The sequence below is a fragment of the Rana temporaria genome, chromosome 10 (assembly GCF_905171775.1).
Source record: "Rana temporaria chromosome 10, aRanTem1.1, whole genome shotgun sequence".
Classification (NCBI taxonomy): Eukaryota; Metazoa; Chordata; class Amphibia; order Anura; family Ranidae; genus Rana; species Rana temporaria.
This window is the reverse complement of record NC_053498.1, coordinates 27,407,633-27,416,087: the sequence shown is the minus strand read 5'-3', so window position 1 is coordinate 27,416,087 and position 8,455 is coordinate 27,407,633. Positions and strand designations below refer to the sequence as shown.

General features: G+C 45.3%; 1 long non-coding RNA gene across 1 annotated transcript; it reads right to left on the bottom strand.

Annotated features, from left to right (window-relative positions):
- Positions 1-536: 536 nt before the first annotated feature.
- On the bottom strand, positions 537-8,455 carry LOC120916043. Its single transcript, XR_005743928.1, has 3 exons — positions 8,252-8,455; positions 6,344-6,402; positions 537-608 (listed from the first exon to the last, which is right to left on the bottom strand). It is a non-coding gene; the product is annotated as an uncharacterized LOC120916043 (long non-coding RNA).

The following is an 8,455-nucleotide window of genomic DNA, read 5'->3' as shown; positions in this document are numbered from 1 at the left end:
TGATTGGAGTGTGACACCATGGGGGTTATTTACGAAAGGCAAATCCACTTTGCACTACAAGTGCAAAGGGCACTTGGAATTGCACTGAACGTGCAACTTGGAAGTGCAGTCGCTGTAGATCTGAAGGGTAGATCTGAAATGAGGGGAAGCGCTGCTGATTTTTATCATGTGCAAGCTAAAATGCTGTTTTTCTATTTTACTTGCATGCCCCCCTTGGATCTACAGCGACTGCACTTCCAAGTGCACTTTCAGTGCAATTTCAAGTGCACTTTTCACTTGTAATGCAAAGTGGATTTGCTTTTAATAAATAACCCCCCATGAGTCTAAAATATTCAAATTTTCTAGGATACTGAATTCTGGGGTTTTCACTAGCTGTAAGCCATAATCATCAAAATTAAAAGAAAGAAATGCTTGAAATATATCACTTTTTAAATTAAATTTAATTACTGAAATAAATAAACTTTGTTGATTTATTTTTATTTTTTGGAGATGCACCTGTATATGTGAACTTTCCACAGTTTATTCAATATTCCTGATAAAATTGTTATTTAAAAATCCAAACTTTTTGGATATCATCATTCGTATACATTGTCTTGTTCGTAGAAATCCTGCAATAAAACAAACATGCTTAACATTAGTAAAATGGAATTTTATTGAAAGTACAACGTTTTATAAAGCAATTTAATTTTAGCAAAAACAGTCGATCCTTACCTAATGCATTTTCAGGTATACATTTATTTTACAGAGGGTGTAGAAAATTGTACTAATATATTTTTAAATAAACAGACCTTTAGGCTCCATTACCCCTGGGCGTTTTGGGATGCTGCCGAATTGCTGCGATTCTGTTCGTAATCTCAAAATGCACTACATTTTTTTCCAAAGCACCTAAAACGCCGAGTGGTTTTGCCACGATTTATCACACGGCAAATAACATTGTCGCCCCAAAATAAGTTTCTGCGATAAATCCCATGACAATCACAGTTGTAGCGCTACCCCCTCAGGAGCTGCTGGTTGTTGTTGGGATCGGTATATTAAGTTACCTTTCAGTGTTGTCTAGGGGTGTAGCTGATGAGTAGAGTAGTGAGCGAATGTCCAGTCAATGAATTAGGTTTTCAAATGCTTTATTTCCAGGTCCAACATGGCCAACATCAACATCAAATAGGGAGAAAAGGTTGATGAAGCAAGAGAGAGAACTTTGCGGGAACCAGGCCTGGATATGAACCGATCAATCCTGCTCTCAGTAGTATCAATTGCAGTTCGTCGCCACTCTAGCCAGAGTGGGTGAAGTGCCCCCGGACAGACTCCTGCCACAAGCCTGGCAGCCAAAGTGTCACTTTAGATTGCTGGGAGGAACAGGCCTCTGCCACCGGCCTGGCTCTAGGGCCTCTGCCACAGGCCTATTACTTGAATGAGCTAAATGGACGAATTGAGCAAATCCTCCCAGTAGATTTAAGCATAGGTCACTGGATGACAGCAAAGTGTACCTGTCAGCATTCCGGGCACCAGATCCCCGATGGTTCGTTCAAGCCCTGTTGGACAACCTACCTCCGGGTTCTCCTCAAGCTGACCCCCCAATCGAGCGGCACCCTGCCTGAGATCCTCCCAATAGAACTGGGGACCCAGTAAGTAAACTGGGGCCCCTCTCAGGAACATGGAACTCCGCGTAGAATGTCACTCCGGCCTGGTAGGCTATCGCCGGGGTCTGTTGGATGCGCACACCCTAAAGGTGGGTGCCGCACCTGGAACCCGCGAAGAACCAAGAAATATGGCGTCTGCCACAGAAATACTCCTCCCCAGCATGCTCCGCGAGGGAAAACTCCTCTAATTGGCTGCTGGGGAAAAGTGGCTCTGCCAGAACCCCTCTAGCGCCACCTGTCGCCCAGGGGTGGAAACAACACCCCTGGAGCGCAGGCTGACCTACAGGACTTGACAGCAGCCCATAATTTAACAAATTGTGAATGGAAGCAAAATTATTCTCCCATTCCCCACTAACTTTAGTCTAGTGCCCATACTGAAAGTAAGGGGGCGCTACACAGTCAAACTTCACAGTGTTTTAGGTGCTATTGAAAATAATGGAACCTAAACCTGCAGTTTGCAATTGTAGTGCGTTTTGAGATTGCGGGCAGAATCGCAGCGATTCTGCCTTGATTCCAAAATGCCCAGGTGTAAATGAAGCCTTGTGCAGCCAAATAAGTTTTCTTACAGACCTAAAGCCTGGTATGTTGGACCACATCAGCCTATTCAATAAAAACCGCCTGACATTCGGCCCATGTGTATGGTAGCCGGTCCCACAGAAGCCAACCAAACATGCTGAAAAACGCTCTACACTCATTAACTGCTGACCGCCGAATGCCTCCTCTGCTGTTTGACAGATCTTATATACAGTAGATAAGGGTGAGGCACCCTGGCGACATCACCTGGTGGCTATTCCCCCTTGTGGAGTCACGATTGAGCATACACTGGTCCGTGACTAAACAAGGATGGCAGTGCCAATGTCCCCCAGGGCAGTACCCCTACCAATCCATCAAAATACTATGAACCCAGACCCCCATACCCCTTTTATGGCCAATTACTTGCATATAAGCCTTCAAAATGGGGATTTCTCATGTTCGGCTCCCATAGACTTCAATGGAGCTCGCTTATTAAAACAAAATATAAGTGCAGCGCAATTCAATCAGTGCAAAATATTGACAGAATGGTATTCTCAGAAAGTAATGTGATAGAGTAACAGTCCAGAGAAACGGTGAACATCAAGATCCACAGAGTCTTTCACCAGTGCTGAAGAAGTCCACAATGGGTGACAATCCCTCCACCTCTGGTCTAACTAATTACTCTCACCTTTTTAGCATAGACCCCTGAGCGAACAGGTGGTCATGCAAGCAGAACTCAAAAGGTTAAACACGGACCATATACTTCTTTCATGTCTCCTAATTTCTCAGCAAGGGTGCCAGGTCATATATGATAAAAGAAAGGACCTAAGTGCTCACTGCTTAACAGTATAAATATATTAATGTGTTTACACAAAAACTACTCACAATAAAACCGATAAAATACAGCATGGATAACTGACATGGGTCTGTATCACTTCCAAAGGACAGCAGTGGGTGGCGTCATACGCAGCTCCTTCCCTGTACGCGTTACGTTCCTTAGAACTTCATCAGCAAGGTGGGGCTACGGCATCACTCGTTAGTCTATTTTTAAAGAACCATCGCTATAGCAACGGCCAAAGCCGGACACAGCGGGGCATGGCTGCAACAGAACACATCAGCCTAATGAAGTGCGCCGCTGTCATAGCAACAGCAGATGCCGAGTCGAATGGCAAAAATCTCACAGTTTACCGGCCGTTGAGAAAAAATGGTATATAAGTGGTTTAAGGTTATCTATCCTGCCTAAAATTTGTTCAATATCTAATCTAAATTTTACTGTATATTTCTACACAGAAAAAAAGGCAAATACCCTAAAAACCTGTAGGATTGAAATATCGCCATCATGTGGCTATTACTGATATTACACCTACACAGTGTATCTATTAAATGTAATTAAACATTCCGTATTAATTCACCCCATGCTGTCCTGCAAAAACTTTTAAAAATACATTAAATACATAAGAAGAATATAAGAATAACATTATATTAAAACACAAATGTATATAAAATTAATAATAAAGAAAAATTAATAAAAATTAAATAAAAACTTATTTACCAAATAATTCATAAAACTAAGTAAAAAAAAAAAAAGGGGATTTTTTTTATTATTTATCCGAAATAAAACAGTTAAGGTCAAAATTGACATTTAACCCATCAGGTGTAAAAACCTTGGCCTTTTACGATCCAATAGGATTCTCGCTGGCTAATATGACGGATATAATTTCCACCCCTTCAGTGTCGATCCACCCTTTTGATCCCCCAGAATTTAAAGCATCTAGGATCCCTATTGTGGCACTGCCGAAAATGTCTGGAGACACTGTGGGTTCGAAGACCCCTCTTGATATTATTTACGTGCTCCCAAGTGGAGCTCGCTGTTCGGGGCAGAACTTTTCCCCTGTTCTGGAGTTCTGCTGCAAACTAAACAGGGGGGTGTTCAGCCCATCTCTAATTGCTACATGTAAACAAAAAGTGCCAGAAAAGGCCGGGTCTGGAAGTGGGTTTTTAGTTTATTAGGCTTTTTGTTAATTAGTGTAGCCAGGGGAGGGCTGGCATGGGGGGCACCACTACCAAATGCTGTTTTTGCAGAGCAGGAATATGCCTGCTGGAGCTCTGTTAACACAGGTCATGGCCTCTGCTCACCTCCCACTGTGCAGCTGTGCCTGTGTCAGCTCCAAGGTAGATGGCTGCAGAGCTGAGCTATGTCTCGTCTCACACATAGCTCAGCCTCAGCGCACACCAGCGACTATTTACACAATAGTCCACAGCATGCACCCTTAAATCAAGTTTCCCAGAACACCCCTTACATGAGATATGATGTATAGGGGGTCTGTGCAGACTCTGATGTATGGGGGGGCTCTGTTCAGACTCTGATGTATGGGGGGGCTCTGTGCAGACTCTGATGTATGGGGGGGCTCTGTGCAGACTCTGATGTATGGGGGGGCTCTGTGCAGACTCTGATGTAAGGGGGGCCTCTGTGCAGACTCTGATGTAAGGGGGGGCCTCTGTGCGGACTCTGATGTAAGGGGGGGCCTCTGTGCAGACTATGATGTAAGAGGGGACCTCTGTGCAGACTCTGATGTAAGGGGGGCCTCTGTGCAGACTCTGATGTAAGGGGGGCCTCTGTGCAGACTCTGATGTAAGGGGGGCCTCTGTGCGGACTCTTGTGATCATGAAAAATCTTGGACGGTTTTCCTCGATCCATCACTTTTCCAAGCTCTATGGGCTACTTGTCTGGACTTGCCCCCCAGGCCTAAGGCTGCCAGCCCTCCCCTGAGTGTAGCCAGGTCCCAGGCCTCCTTCAGTCTAATAAGAACCTCAAGGCCAGAGATAGCGGATATCTTTCTGTATATGGTGGGTTGCAAGGCATAGTGGGTGTAATACAAGGTAGATTTATGGGCGCCAGACACTTCTTGAATGCAAAGAGAATTTATTTCTCTTAAACAGAACTTTGGTAGAAAGGTTTAGGGCCATGACACCCTTAAGCAGTTGCAACTTTAATTAGCAGACTGTGAGACTTCTACAGGAGGACAGACATGCAGGAAAAGTCATCCAGCAAGATGCCACATCTGCATGTATAGGAATGCTGTCTCCTATGGCAACAGTCTTTAACATTTCCTTCACTTCCGCTGCAATCACTTCTTGTAGTTCTTCAGTCCACTGAGCTCCCAGTCTCCCACTAGACTAGATGATTCACTGCCACTGAATCCCTTGAGCTCCTCCAATCTTCACTGTAGTAGTATCTAACTCAAGCGTTCCCCCCCCCGCCTCTCTGTTGGGTCCCTGGCTTGGCACTCCAGATACTTCTCAAGCTTCACCCCACTGGCCTTCTCGGTCCCTGGCTTGAATCATAAGGCTGCTCTGCAAGCGTCACCTCCGCTGTCTGTGTCCCTGGCTTGGTGCCCGATTCTTCACCATCCCCGGTTGGTGAGAATACTGCTCCGGTACTTGCTTCAGCTATTCACTGTGGTCCCTGGTAATGAGGTGGATGGTCCCTTAGTGACGTCAGCTTCCCCTCTACCTCTGACCACGACAGGTTCTCTGGTCAGCAGAACCGTCAATTCTGGTTGGACTGCAAGACGCAATCCCAACCCTGAGCTGCTCTCTTTCTTCTGGATAGGCCCTCAGACAGCCTAGCAGCCAGATGTGCCAGGAATAGGCCCAAACTCTGGGCTAGCAGCCCGGGCAGTACAACACACGTCCACACAGACAGTCATCCAGGTGGCACAGAACATAGATCACTGGACTCCATCCAAATACATAGGCTCTCCCAGCAGGCCAAGGGATTTAAGAAAGCCCTTGCCCATTGGTTGAGATACCCCATATACTCATAATCTGACCTTGCATTTTCCTTGTCTTATCTAATGCCACAAAGTGTCCCGCCAGTGTCCTGCAAGTACAGTGATTACAGACTTAGGGATCAATTGATTTCGCTCGAACAATGAACCAAGGCAGCTAAATTTAGGAGCAACCCTGCCTAAACACCAGGGTGCTACAATAGTTAGACATTTTTGGTTAGATGGTTGTAGTTCACTTGTACCTCCTTCACGTTTTCTTGTTTCCTGTTTGGTGTGTAGATGTCTTTTGTTTTATTATTACATTTACTTCACTATATATGGTCTAATCTCGGTTTCTAGGTGTAGCCACACAGATCTGGCCATCTTTGTTTGTAAGGACTCTGCAGCAAACTAGTTACTTACCCCATTTGCGTATAACTCCTCCTCTGGGATTTCTTTGCAGGTTTGATCCTTCTCCTGCTCTGAAATGGATTAGACATTAATTTATTTGAAGTTACTTAAAGAACAAAGCAATATCTTTTGACAATTACATATTTCAGTATTTGGGACCTGTGCAGTATCACTGATGAGTTATTAAATTAGGAATTTTTGTTTGAGAGGCTAAAACTAGCTTACACATCTACATGCTGACCGTAGGCCATATGACGTCCTCGGTTGGCAATGGTTATACCGAGATGATGCCGGCATCATCCCAGTATTAACATTTTCAGCTGGTTGACTTTAATGCAGAAGTGATGGAGTGGCTAAACAGCCTCTCCATCACTTCTGCAGGTAGTGGAATGTTGTTCCTCCTGCCGTCAGTGGCTGGGAAAGCAGCCGATCAGACAGATCTGTATCTGATTGTATGTTTTGGAGGCCAGAGGAGAGATTTAGGGTCTAATAAACCCCAGATCTCTCCCTAAACAGGACATGACATGGCTGGTGCAAGGATTTTTGACACCCTCATTTTGCCGCCCCCTGGCTCCACCCCCTTTGCCCTGCCCCTCAGGGCCGATCCTAAGGTCACAGGCACCTGGGTGCAGAAATATTTATGGTGCCCCCACATGGGCGTTGTCATGTTACTAACTCCTCCCCTTTACATCTCATTATACATCACATCTGTAGATGGACTAGGCACAGGAATGGGCAGGGGCTGTGTATCATATGCAATCTATCATGCCATAAAACATCTAGAGCAGGGGCAGCCCAGAGCTTGTGTAAAGGGATGCTGGGGATGACATCCCCCAGCACACTAAACACTGTGACTCGCCTCGATTCTCTCTCTGTGCAGCCTGAGATAGAGATGGGAGTGGGAGGCATTCCAACTGGAGTTGGTGGAGACAGTGCAGGATCCAAGACTCCCAGTGTTAGGAATTCATTCCTGCACATCAGCACTCAGCAGCCACTGAAAACTAGAACTCTCATGTCAGGAAGAGGAGCGGGCCCTCCCCCGAGCACTGCCAGGCTGGACGGGCTGCCCTATGCTCACACATCAATTCTGGACTGACACACACCTATGCTCAGAACACTAGTTCTGGACGGACACAAACAAGGAAAGAAGGAGGGAGGGGAGAACTCTGGCACTTCCGCGCCTCCACCTTTGCAGGCGCCTGGGTGCAATGCACCCTGTGCACCTTGCCTAGGATCGGCCCTGCTGCCCCTGTATACCCCACCTTTTTAATGAAGCGCCCATCAATGCAGCCTCACCAGCACCCATCAAATGCAGCCTACCAGTGCCCATCAATGAATGTTTGCTTGCTTCTATTTGTAGCACTACCCCCAAATGAGCTGCTGGTTTAGATTTGGGCCTACCATTACCTTACTGTTCACCATTCTTGTCCTAGGGGTCCTTCTTGAAGAGTTACAAATGTCCGCACCAACACTTTGTTTCTTTTTCTTCAAGCGTTTTATTAAACAAGTTCAATTAAGGGAGTGAAAAGGGAAGGGAGGATTCAGGCATCTTGCTTTGCAGATCACATGTATGATCTCAGATCCAGAACACAAAAAGAACTGGCATTCCAGGAAAGTAATTGTTTCTTTGAAACTATTAAATTTATGTGTTTAGTTCCGCTTTAGAATTTACTGCTGCTCAGGGGCTCTGGGCTTCAACAAAATGGCAGCCTCCGGCAAGAAGAAACAGGAGCAATGCTTGAGGCATATTACAGCACACACTAATTTTGGTTGCCTAATTATTAAAGTGTAATGTACGTTCCTCGCTAAAGAATTACATTTTTTATTAAGGTGTTATGGGTAAAGTTCCGCTTTAAGTGAGCCTGTTGCCTTGCACTGCACAGGTTCTCTTTAAGCTCAGTGGTAGCACAATGCACTTACTGTACGTACTTGTCTCTTCCTTCTTTGCTGGAGAGGAAAATATTTTGTACATCATGACAACCACAATAATGACCAACACAAAGGCCAACGCTGCGCCAATGATGATGCCAGCAATTGTTTCCGTTTTCAAACCAGATTCTAGAAGAGAACAGAGTATTGGTGTCAAAACACAATTGTTTTTCACATAACAAAGGAAAAAGACTA